Source organism: Myodes glareolus, chromosome 4 (genome assembly GCF_982192425.1).
Source record: "Myodes glareolus chromosome 4, mMyoGla1.1, whole genome shotgun sequence".
Classification (NCBI taxonomy): domain Eukaryota; kingdom Metazoa; phylum Chordata; class Mammalia; order Rodentia; family Cricetidae; genus Myodes; species Myodes glareolus.
Genome location: NC_142029.1, coordinates 71022995 through 71031932, shown reverse-complemented (window position 1 = coordinate 71031932; position 8938 = coordinate 71022995). Strand labels below are relative to the sequence as shown.

Here is an 8938-nt window from a genome sequence, read left to right as displayed (position 1 = left end):
AGATAGAAATAAAACACAGAGGATTCATCATTCCAGGAAGAACCCAGCAATCAAATTCTGTTTGCTGAGGGAACAAGTGGAGGAATAATATTCACTGTACATTTTGTGTGCTTTCTGTTTGCACATAGCCTCTAGGTTAGCTGCTGTTTTGTTTGTTAGCATAAAATATCCATTGTGAAATATTTGGGGAGCTAAGATACTCTCCCGTTAGATGAAATTGCAATATGTTATGCAAATGCAGTGTCCGCCATAACTAATGCGTTCCCACTGTATTTAATATTGTTTGGCTTTGAATCACACCGCACGTTGGAGGAGACCTTACAGAGGTGCTAAATTGAAGTTAAAACACAGATAGTATCAAATACTAGGAAAAACATGAAAAATAGCATGTATGTTATATCATGTGTATATTATAATATATTATATTGTATGTATATAATATATACATATATGTGGGCTTTCATGTACACTTTTTCTATAATGATCAATTCCTAATGAGAGATACTTGAATGGGAATAATATTTTAATAACCAGGAACCCATGAGGCAGAATTGTTGGCTTCCTCCTCTTCATTCTTAAATTTCTTTATGCAATACTTCAGGGTACAAAAGAATCCAACTATGTAGTCCCATTTTAATTGGGATAAAAACATTCTATTAAAGACAGTAACATGTTTAATTTCTCAAGGGTTGCAAATCTTTGCATTAAATCTACTCAAAATTATTGAAGTTTTAAAAAGACTGTCATATATAATTTTGCTTCTAGGTTATATGTTAGTGCAAGGCAGAAAAGACATGGCTACTAGTGGTATTGTCTTATCTACTGTAATGGCTCTTTTCCCCATTGTCTCAACAGAGTGCTTGACACAAGAACTTAAGGAAGGAAAGATGTATTTTGGTTCAGAGTTTTCAGGGCTGCCATCCACCGTGGCAGAGATGGAATGATGTGGCAGAGTCTGCAGCCGCTAGATCTTGTTCTTTGGCTTATTTATTTTGTGGCTGACGGGAGAGTAGAGAGCTATGGCTGGAACCAGAAACCCACTTCTAGGCCCAACAGCAATTAGCTTACACTAGCTAGGCCCAGTCCCCAAGATTCCACCGCCTCTCCAAACAGTGCCACTAACTAGAGACCAAGTGATTAAACACATGAGGGGGAAGGGAAGATGGAGGGGGACATTTCACATTCAAACCATAATTTTCATAAACATTTATGATTCAGTATTCATGCTGGTCCTCAGTGTGTTTTCTGTCCTACATGGACCTGTGGTGTCCAGCCTCACAAGTGCGTGTGGCCATGAGCATGTTCGTTTTTTCATCTTTTTCACGAATCTTTGCAACGATGTTTGCAGCGTGCTGTTAAGGGCTATTTGCATCCACGCAGAACAAGGAGTCTGCTATATGAAGAGTCACGATCAGAAAGTCAGACATGGTTGTCTGGACCTAGAGCCCTGGTGCTGTGGAAGCGAGAGTCAGGAGCAGTGCTGAGGTTTACTGAACACTAACTAACTAGTCTAGCTCCAGGTTCAGCAAGAGACTTGTCTTAAAGGAATAAGGCACAGAATAGTAGAGGCAGATACACAACAACCCCCTCCTCTAAACGTACACACACACACACACACACACACACACACGAAACGACAACACAATCTTCATCTTTAGGTTCCTTATTAAAAATATGTCCTTTCTTAAAACATGAACTTGGGACACTGAGCCCTGGCTCTCTGTCTCTAGCATTTTGCTTGTGTAAAGACCTGGGAGGGGGGAGGAAGCCATTTCACTGGTTCCTACATTATTTATGCCAATTCTATTCTGAGTTGTCCCTCTCGCCAGAAGAAAGCAAATGTATGTGGGCCGGGAAAATGTAAGCTGCAGAGTTCTTTCATTTCTGGAAGGTATGACGGGAAGATTCTAATCAGTCATGGAACAAAAGACAGCTAGAAGTGGCAGAGAGACTGCAAAGGGGCCAGAGGCTAAAGTGAGTCCCACACTGGTCCTCGCTATTCATGGGACCCTTAGTGAGCTTGGCTGACCAGATGCTGCCAAAGTATCATCCCTTTCCAGAGAGGCTGAGAGAAGATGAGGTCATTTCTTCTATAACACCTAGTTAGGTTGTACCAAAAGCCTGTCTTAGTTAGGGTTTCTATTGCTACAACAAACCACCAGGACCAAAAATCAAATGAAAGAGAAAAGGGTTTATTTGCTGTTTATCATCAAAAATGTCAGGACAGGAACTCAAACGAGGCAGGAACCTGGAGGCAGGAGCTGATACAGAAGCCATAGAGAGGTGTTGCTTACTGACTTCCTTTCCCTGGATTGCTCAGCCTGTTCTCTTGTAGAACCCATGACCACCAGCCCAGGCGTGGTACTACCCACAATAGGCTCGACCCTCCCACATCAATTACTAATTAAGAAAATGCCCTACAACTGGGTCTAGTGGAGGCACTTTCTCAGTGGAGGTCCACCCCTTTTGGACAACTTTAGTTTGTGTGTCAAGTTGACATAAGATTAGCCAACACAAAGGTAAATAAGATTACCTTAACACTGAGATATGTGGGGACATTATGAGAACAATACCTCTTAGTCTTAATTCAATGAAAAAACAAAAAAACAAAACCCTACTGCAATGGAGACCCGAGAAAGGAAATATATAGACAAGTACTCCCTGGGTAAGAAAGTTGAATTTAACAAGATATCCCTTGTGGCTGCTAAACTGATGGAAAGGAAAGAAAAAAAGTATCTTGATACTATTCCTTTTGAGTAAACACAAGATTTCATAACAAAAAAAATTAATGGAGTACCCCGAACAGCCAGGCAATAAATATTAAAGCTAATCCACAGGAGTTGGATTGGTTGTTCCTCTAGGAAAAGTCTTAATTTCCCCCTAAGATGTTGTAAAACTATTTCTTGGACATTTGCTTGAGGCAGGTTCTGTTTTATTTCTTTAGATGGGGTTTGTGTGTGAAGTTTGAGGCCTCGGGATGAACGGCAAAGAAAAAAACTTCATTTTACCAACCTTAAAATTTTTATTATTTGGTCTTAAGCTTTCCCTTCCCAAGCCATATAAAAGTTCTTCCTCTCCCCCATGGTTCATAGCACTAGGAACTGACTGTTCAAGTCACTGATCTCCAACCACTGGTCTTTCGGCTTTTTGGAGAACTCCTGTGGCCCTGGGGGAGAAAAGAGGCCCCGAGATTTGGTTATATTTTATAAAAGAAACACAGTTCTCTTGAACTGATCTCAAAGAAAAATGAGCTCATCTGCACTAAAGCACAAGAGATACAACACTATAACATGTAGTGAACCCAGGCTCACAAACGCCTCCGAGGCAGAGGAAGAGAATCGAGGGAGAAAGGGAGGAAAGAAATGCCCATTATAAGAGCCCGTGTCTTATCCTTGTGTTGCTGTTTAGGCAGAAACAGAGAGCAACAGAAGCCAACTTCTCTTTAAAAGTAACTTAGAAGAGTACATAGGCTGGTCTAATCCCCGCATCAAAAAGAAGCTATGCGTGAGAGCAAGGTGGGAATTCATGAGCTAAATGTGGATATCAAGAATGACAATAACTTAGCAAGACGGCTCAGTTGGTAAAGGTGTAACGTCGGATGACCCGAGTTCCATCTCGGGGACCCACATGGTGGAAGGAGAAAATTGACCCCCGACAACTTGTCCTGGAAGGGAGGAGAAAGTAGACAGGATGAAGACGGAGGGGTCAGGAGAGGGTTTCAGACAGGACAGAGCTGGGGGAGCTTGTGTCTTGGCCAGTGTAGATAGAATGTTTTAGGTTGGTGTGCTTTAGGGGTAGAAGGGTAGGCATGACCTCGTCAGCCATGAGAAGTAGTCTGAATTTATTTAGGGGACAAATAGGCAGGCAGCCACTAGAAGACTGTAGTCAAGTGAGGAAATCACTTACTGTTTGTTTTTATGCCAGGATCAGTGAGACGGTTTACTGGATCAAAGCGCTTGCCATGAAATCCTGATGGCCTAAGTTCAATATCCCTGGAATTCACAATAGATTGAGAAACATGATTACTAAATGGTGTCCTCTGACCTCCACACGTAAGCATGTGGGAAGTGCGTACAGTCACCCTGACCGACACTGTTCTTAATTGCGGTAATACTTTTTTCTTTTTTAATATTGCCTAATAGCTTAATATCACAATTATTTGCATATTATTGCATCACAATACATTTTGTAAGTAACCCAGAGGTGAGTTAATAAAGATATTTAGGATAATGTGAATGGGTTATATACAAATACTATGCAAGAGGGGCTTGGCCCATCCACAGACTCTGCCTTCAGCCCTGGGACATAGGCATGGGGAGAAACAGATGGCTCTGAACTCCATTTGGGAGCCGGAGGCTGTGGGACTGGGTCTTATTTGGGGTTTGAAGAAAGGACAGAGGTAGCAAGGATGTTTCTGACCTGTACAGATGGAAGTGTCCTGACAGCATCTTCTGAGCTGGGAGAAATCTGTAGTTTGAGAAAGAAAATCAGGAGTTGAGTTTTGTAGGTGTTGAGCATGAGATGTCTGTAAGAGATCCAAGAAGAGGTGTCGTGTAGGCAGCAAGACGCATGGCAAGAGCTCAGTAGACCAGCCGTAGGTAGCAGCCATGTAGATCCCGATAATATTTTAGACTCTGGACAGAATTAGGAGAGGTAGGGGAATAGAGACCTAAGATGAGTAGAACAAAAAGTAGAAATTGGGTTCCTGCAAGATGGCTGGGTGGTCCAGGGCTTGCTGTGCGATCCTCATGACCTGAGTTGGCTCTGTGGAGCCCACATAGAGATGGAAGTAGAGAACTGACTTTACAGACTTTCTTCTGACCTCCACACATGCATTCTGGCACATGTATGTCCCTGCGCATTGTGCATGGGTCCACTTGCGTGTGCACACACAGAGAGAGTTTTAAGAACTCAAGGACGAAATTAAATGAGACCGAAAGATGACCAGAAAGAGCCCACCCAGTGAAATTCAAAGGGGTAAGGGGATGCCTCCTAAGGTTGGTGGGGATTTGAAGCAGGATGAAGAGGCTAATCATACTGAGCACCACGGGTCTCAGGCAAGGTATTTGGACTTTTTGAGAAGCTGCACAGCCTACAGATAAATGATGAGCTGCCCAAAGTATCAAGTCAAAGGACAACTCTAAGTCACACAACATGGCTCTCCGTGTTCACTGATTGTGCAGTAGATAAGGAAACTGTGTGTTGTTAGCTCAAAGGCATTAGGTCTTGCTGTAGAGTGACTGTGCAGAAGATTAGCCAGCAAAGAACTATTCCTCTACTAGCAAGGAGGCTGGAGAGGTGGGCCAGTGCTTACGAGTGTTCTCGGTCTTGCAGAGGGCCTGAGTTTGGTTCTCAGAGCAACCACGCTAGGCGGCTCACAACCATCTGTAACTCCAGCTCCAGGGATTCTGATGCTCCTTCCTAACCTCAGCAGGCACTGCCCTCAAAGGCCTCTATCAATACACAAGCGCAGACATGCATGTAAGTCAAAAGAAAATCCATCCTTAAAACTGACAGTCTAACTCTTACTTTCCTCTTGACATTGTAAATTAAAATACGAGGAAAATATTTTCTTATGCTAAGCCACTAGTTTGCAACATCACGGAAAGGGAGCCGTTAATTACCGCGAGATCTGCTTTGCTTGTTCACCATTTTCTGACACTATTTGGTCTCTGTGTGAAGTGTAGGAGCGTTCTGTTGTTGTTTTTCAATTAATTTTAACTACAACCCTAGGAGGGACCAAATCAGCACGGTTATTAGCATCTTAAAAACACTGATCCACTTACTGGAAAAGCTTTCTCCCAGAAGCCTCTTGTGGGAATAGTTTCCCAGAGCTTACTGGTGTTTCTGAATGCCGAAGTGCCATTTAAGCAGGCAAATCATCCAGCGTGGAGGCTTTCCTAAAAGGCAGGAGAAATTAAAAGCTACTAAGAACAGTAATGCATTAATGAAAAGAAAATGAGCAGATTGCATTTATTAAAAATTATGTAAACACACTCATTTCCGACCCATTATTAATGCACTTAGATCTTCTTGCTAAATGGTATCAGCAGGTGGAAATGTAAGATGAAAATGTTCTCAGCTAGTGTGGCAAAACAAAACCAAACCTGGAGTTCCTTTTAAAAGGACTGATTCATACAGTTGTTTTAGCCTGGCTTTCCCCACAAACAACTGACTCAGAGTCGGAAAAAACAACCAGCGCTTGGCAAACATTAGGATCCAAGTTTGTTTTCTAAAACTTGCCTGCCACCAGCCGCACCACTCGGGAGAGCAGGTCCTGCACCTTGCATGGGCAGCACGATATAGCCATTCCCTTTGGCAGAAGTGTGGATGAGCCACACATATTGTGAACATGGAGGAACTGTCCACATTACTCACCTGTCACATGGGGGCATGGGTGGGGGAGAGCTGTCATCCTCCCACCCCCACTCCCCAGCCCCCTTCCCTTGCCCATCAATGCCTGAGGCAGGCGAAAGAGCTGACCCTGAGGTCACAAGAGAGGGAGGGCTAGCCCTGACCCCCATCTGCTGCAGCACTCAGGACAGTGACCCCTGCACCTCGCCTGGGCAGCACAGTAGAGCTGGCCCTGCAAGTGTAGGTGTGGGAGATCCAACCCTGAGGACATGAAAGCAGGAGAACTGGTCTGCCCCCTGCTCATTACAACGGGGTTGAAACAGCCAGGCGAATGCAGGAGAGCTCACCCTGGTGGTGAGGACAAGGGAGAGCTGGCAGGCTGACCAACCCTGCAACTACCCAGGTCCAGAACCAAGGTTATGGGTTGGCCCACCCCAATATCCAGCCCATCTGTGATCTGCTGGAGCACTTGAAGGTACTGGTCCTGCAGACCCAAAGCTGCAGGATTTCCACAACACAGGGCAGCAACAGGACAACCCAGAAGAATCCAGCGAGGACGCAGCATCAATTGTGCAGCAGAAACCAGGGGCCTCAAATCAGACCAACGACTCTTTACAATGAACACTTGCAAGCAAAGATATATGGATAAAGGGGTTCATTGCAAGACTCACTATGTCACACTACAGTTTCCTTGACAAGATTCTCCCCCCTTTTATTCTTCTTAAATTTTATGGGGGTGGGACTGTAAGGAGAGAGGGCAGACACACAGGGATGAGAAATGAATGGGACTGAAATATATAATACTAAAACAAACAGCAACAACAAAAAAGAAAACCAAAATTCAGGAAAGGTGGAGGTGGAGACAGGGAGATCCCTTGAGCTCACCACCAGAGAACTCCTCGTTCAGAGCTCCCTACCTCAACACAATGGATGGTGGCTGCGGAATGATGCCTGAGATTGACTTTTGACCTCTGCACACATGCACATGTACCCTCAGGCTCATGCGCACACAAGCCCTAAAGAAAATTCAATCAAAGAATACTTGACTAAGTTTTCCCAATTAACTAAAAAGACTCACCTCAAATATTTTACGGGGCAATAAACACCAGTTTAGAATCAAAAGCAATGCAGATGTGCTTAGATCTCCATACAGAGTCAGAGTCTGGGACACAGGCCTGTACTCTTAGCATTTGGGATGTAGGGACAGAAGGATCGAATGTTCAAAGCCAACCTAGGTTACATAGCAAGACCCCGGTCTCAAAACCACACAAACACCAGAGCAACTGCAAAACCACGGAGAGCTCCGTGGTTTGTTAGAATTTCCGACAAGAAGGTCTAATCACTGTATAATACGGAAGAAGAAGAGGCGCATACATGACGGACTGTATGGTGAGCTGACACACGTTCGCTGGGGCCATGCCTGAACTTGCTAAGCCCAACCTGACGGACTCACCTTTTTAAGACTCCGCTCGTTCATGGTCATACTTCCACTCTCTTCCCTGCCTCTCAAAACAGCTTGGCAGTTCTTACAGCAGTAGCAGAAATGCAGGAAGTTTATGTTTCAAATACTGCAAGTAGATGAGGAAAGGGACGGATGGTAGGAGGAGCCACTGAGACCTTTAGAGACTTGGGATGAAACCTACGTCAAGGGCTGAGGATGGACCTCCAGCTCCGCAGCAAACAACCCCAAAGCCACTCAGTTTTCATAGGAAAAATATTTTTTGCTGTGACTAACTAGTGTGAGGGGGAGGGGAAATTAGGTGTAACCATGTGGTATGCTATTGAGTCACTCCTTACCCACAGGAGGTTCCTTCTGCCAGCCATGACAGTCATTTAAACCAAAGATCAAATACCAGGGACAGAGGCAGACTGTCAAGTCTCGGTATCACAAAGAACAGCATAATTCTCCCCTGTACAGAGAAGAGCAGACACTCCCTCCTAAGTGCTCTTGTGTGGTGCGGCGGTGAGAAGGCATCCCTGCCCCTGCCCTCGCTGCAGATGGAGCTCCAGGATCTGCCCTCCCCCCGCGTTGTACCTCAATTACATCTTCATTCCAATTGCTGGCGTGAATTCAAAAGGTCGTTTCTTCCTTATGGTACCCTTCCATACAGGTCAACGGCATCATCTCCATGCTAATTTCAGAAAAAGCAGATCTGTGCAGTCTAGACTGTACGTAGCTCTTGAAAGATGTGTCTTAATTGGGGTCTAAGTTAAGGACAAAATTGCAGCAGATGAGCTACTTGTGGCAGAACGGTGGGAAGTATGATTCCAAAGATGAGCATTTTAGGGTCCTCTACAAACTCATCATAATCCTGGGTACCCCATTGAAGAGTGGCATGTGGGATGTGCACTCCTGTGCACTCCTGAGCACTCCTGTGTGTCTTAAGCACCTTCATTCAGCTTGAGTACTGCTGTTTAACCCTGTCCTGACCAATCACCTGCAAATGTTTTGATACTTCTGAGTAGTGGGGTAGGGTAGAGTGTTATTCACCTCTAAGCCTCTCAGAAGGTTGAGGCAGGGGGTTTATGATTTCGGGGTGGGAGGGGCGCTGGGATATATAGTTATATTCCATCTTAAGAAAAA

General features: G+C 44.5%; 1 long non-coding RNA gene across 2 annotated transcripts; it reads right to left on the bottom strand.

Annotated features, from left to right (window-relative positions):
* Positions 1 to 3037: 3037 nt before the first annotated feature.
* LOC146894461 (uncharacterized) lies at positions 3038 to 8049 on the bottom strand. 2 transcript variants are annotated; one of them, XR_015001498.2, is made up of 5 exons: positions 7808 to 8049; positions 5787 to 5900; positions 4420 to 4467; positions 3907 to 3992; positions 3038 to 3166 (listed from the first exon to the last, which is right to left on the bottom strand). It is a non-coding gene; the product is annotated as an uncharacterized LOC146894461 (long non-coding RNA). The 2 variants fall into 2 exon arrangements; XR_015001499.2 differs by lacking the exon at positions 5787 to 5900.
* Positions 8050 to 8938: the final 889 nt, after the last annotated feature.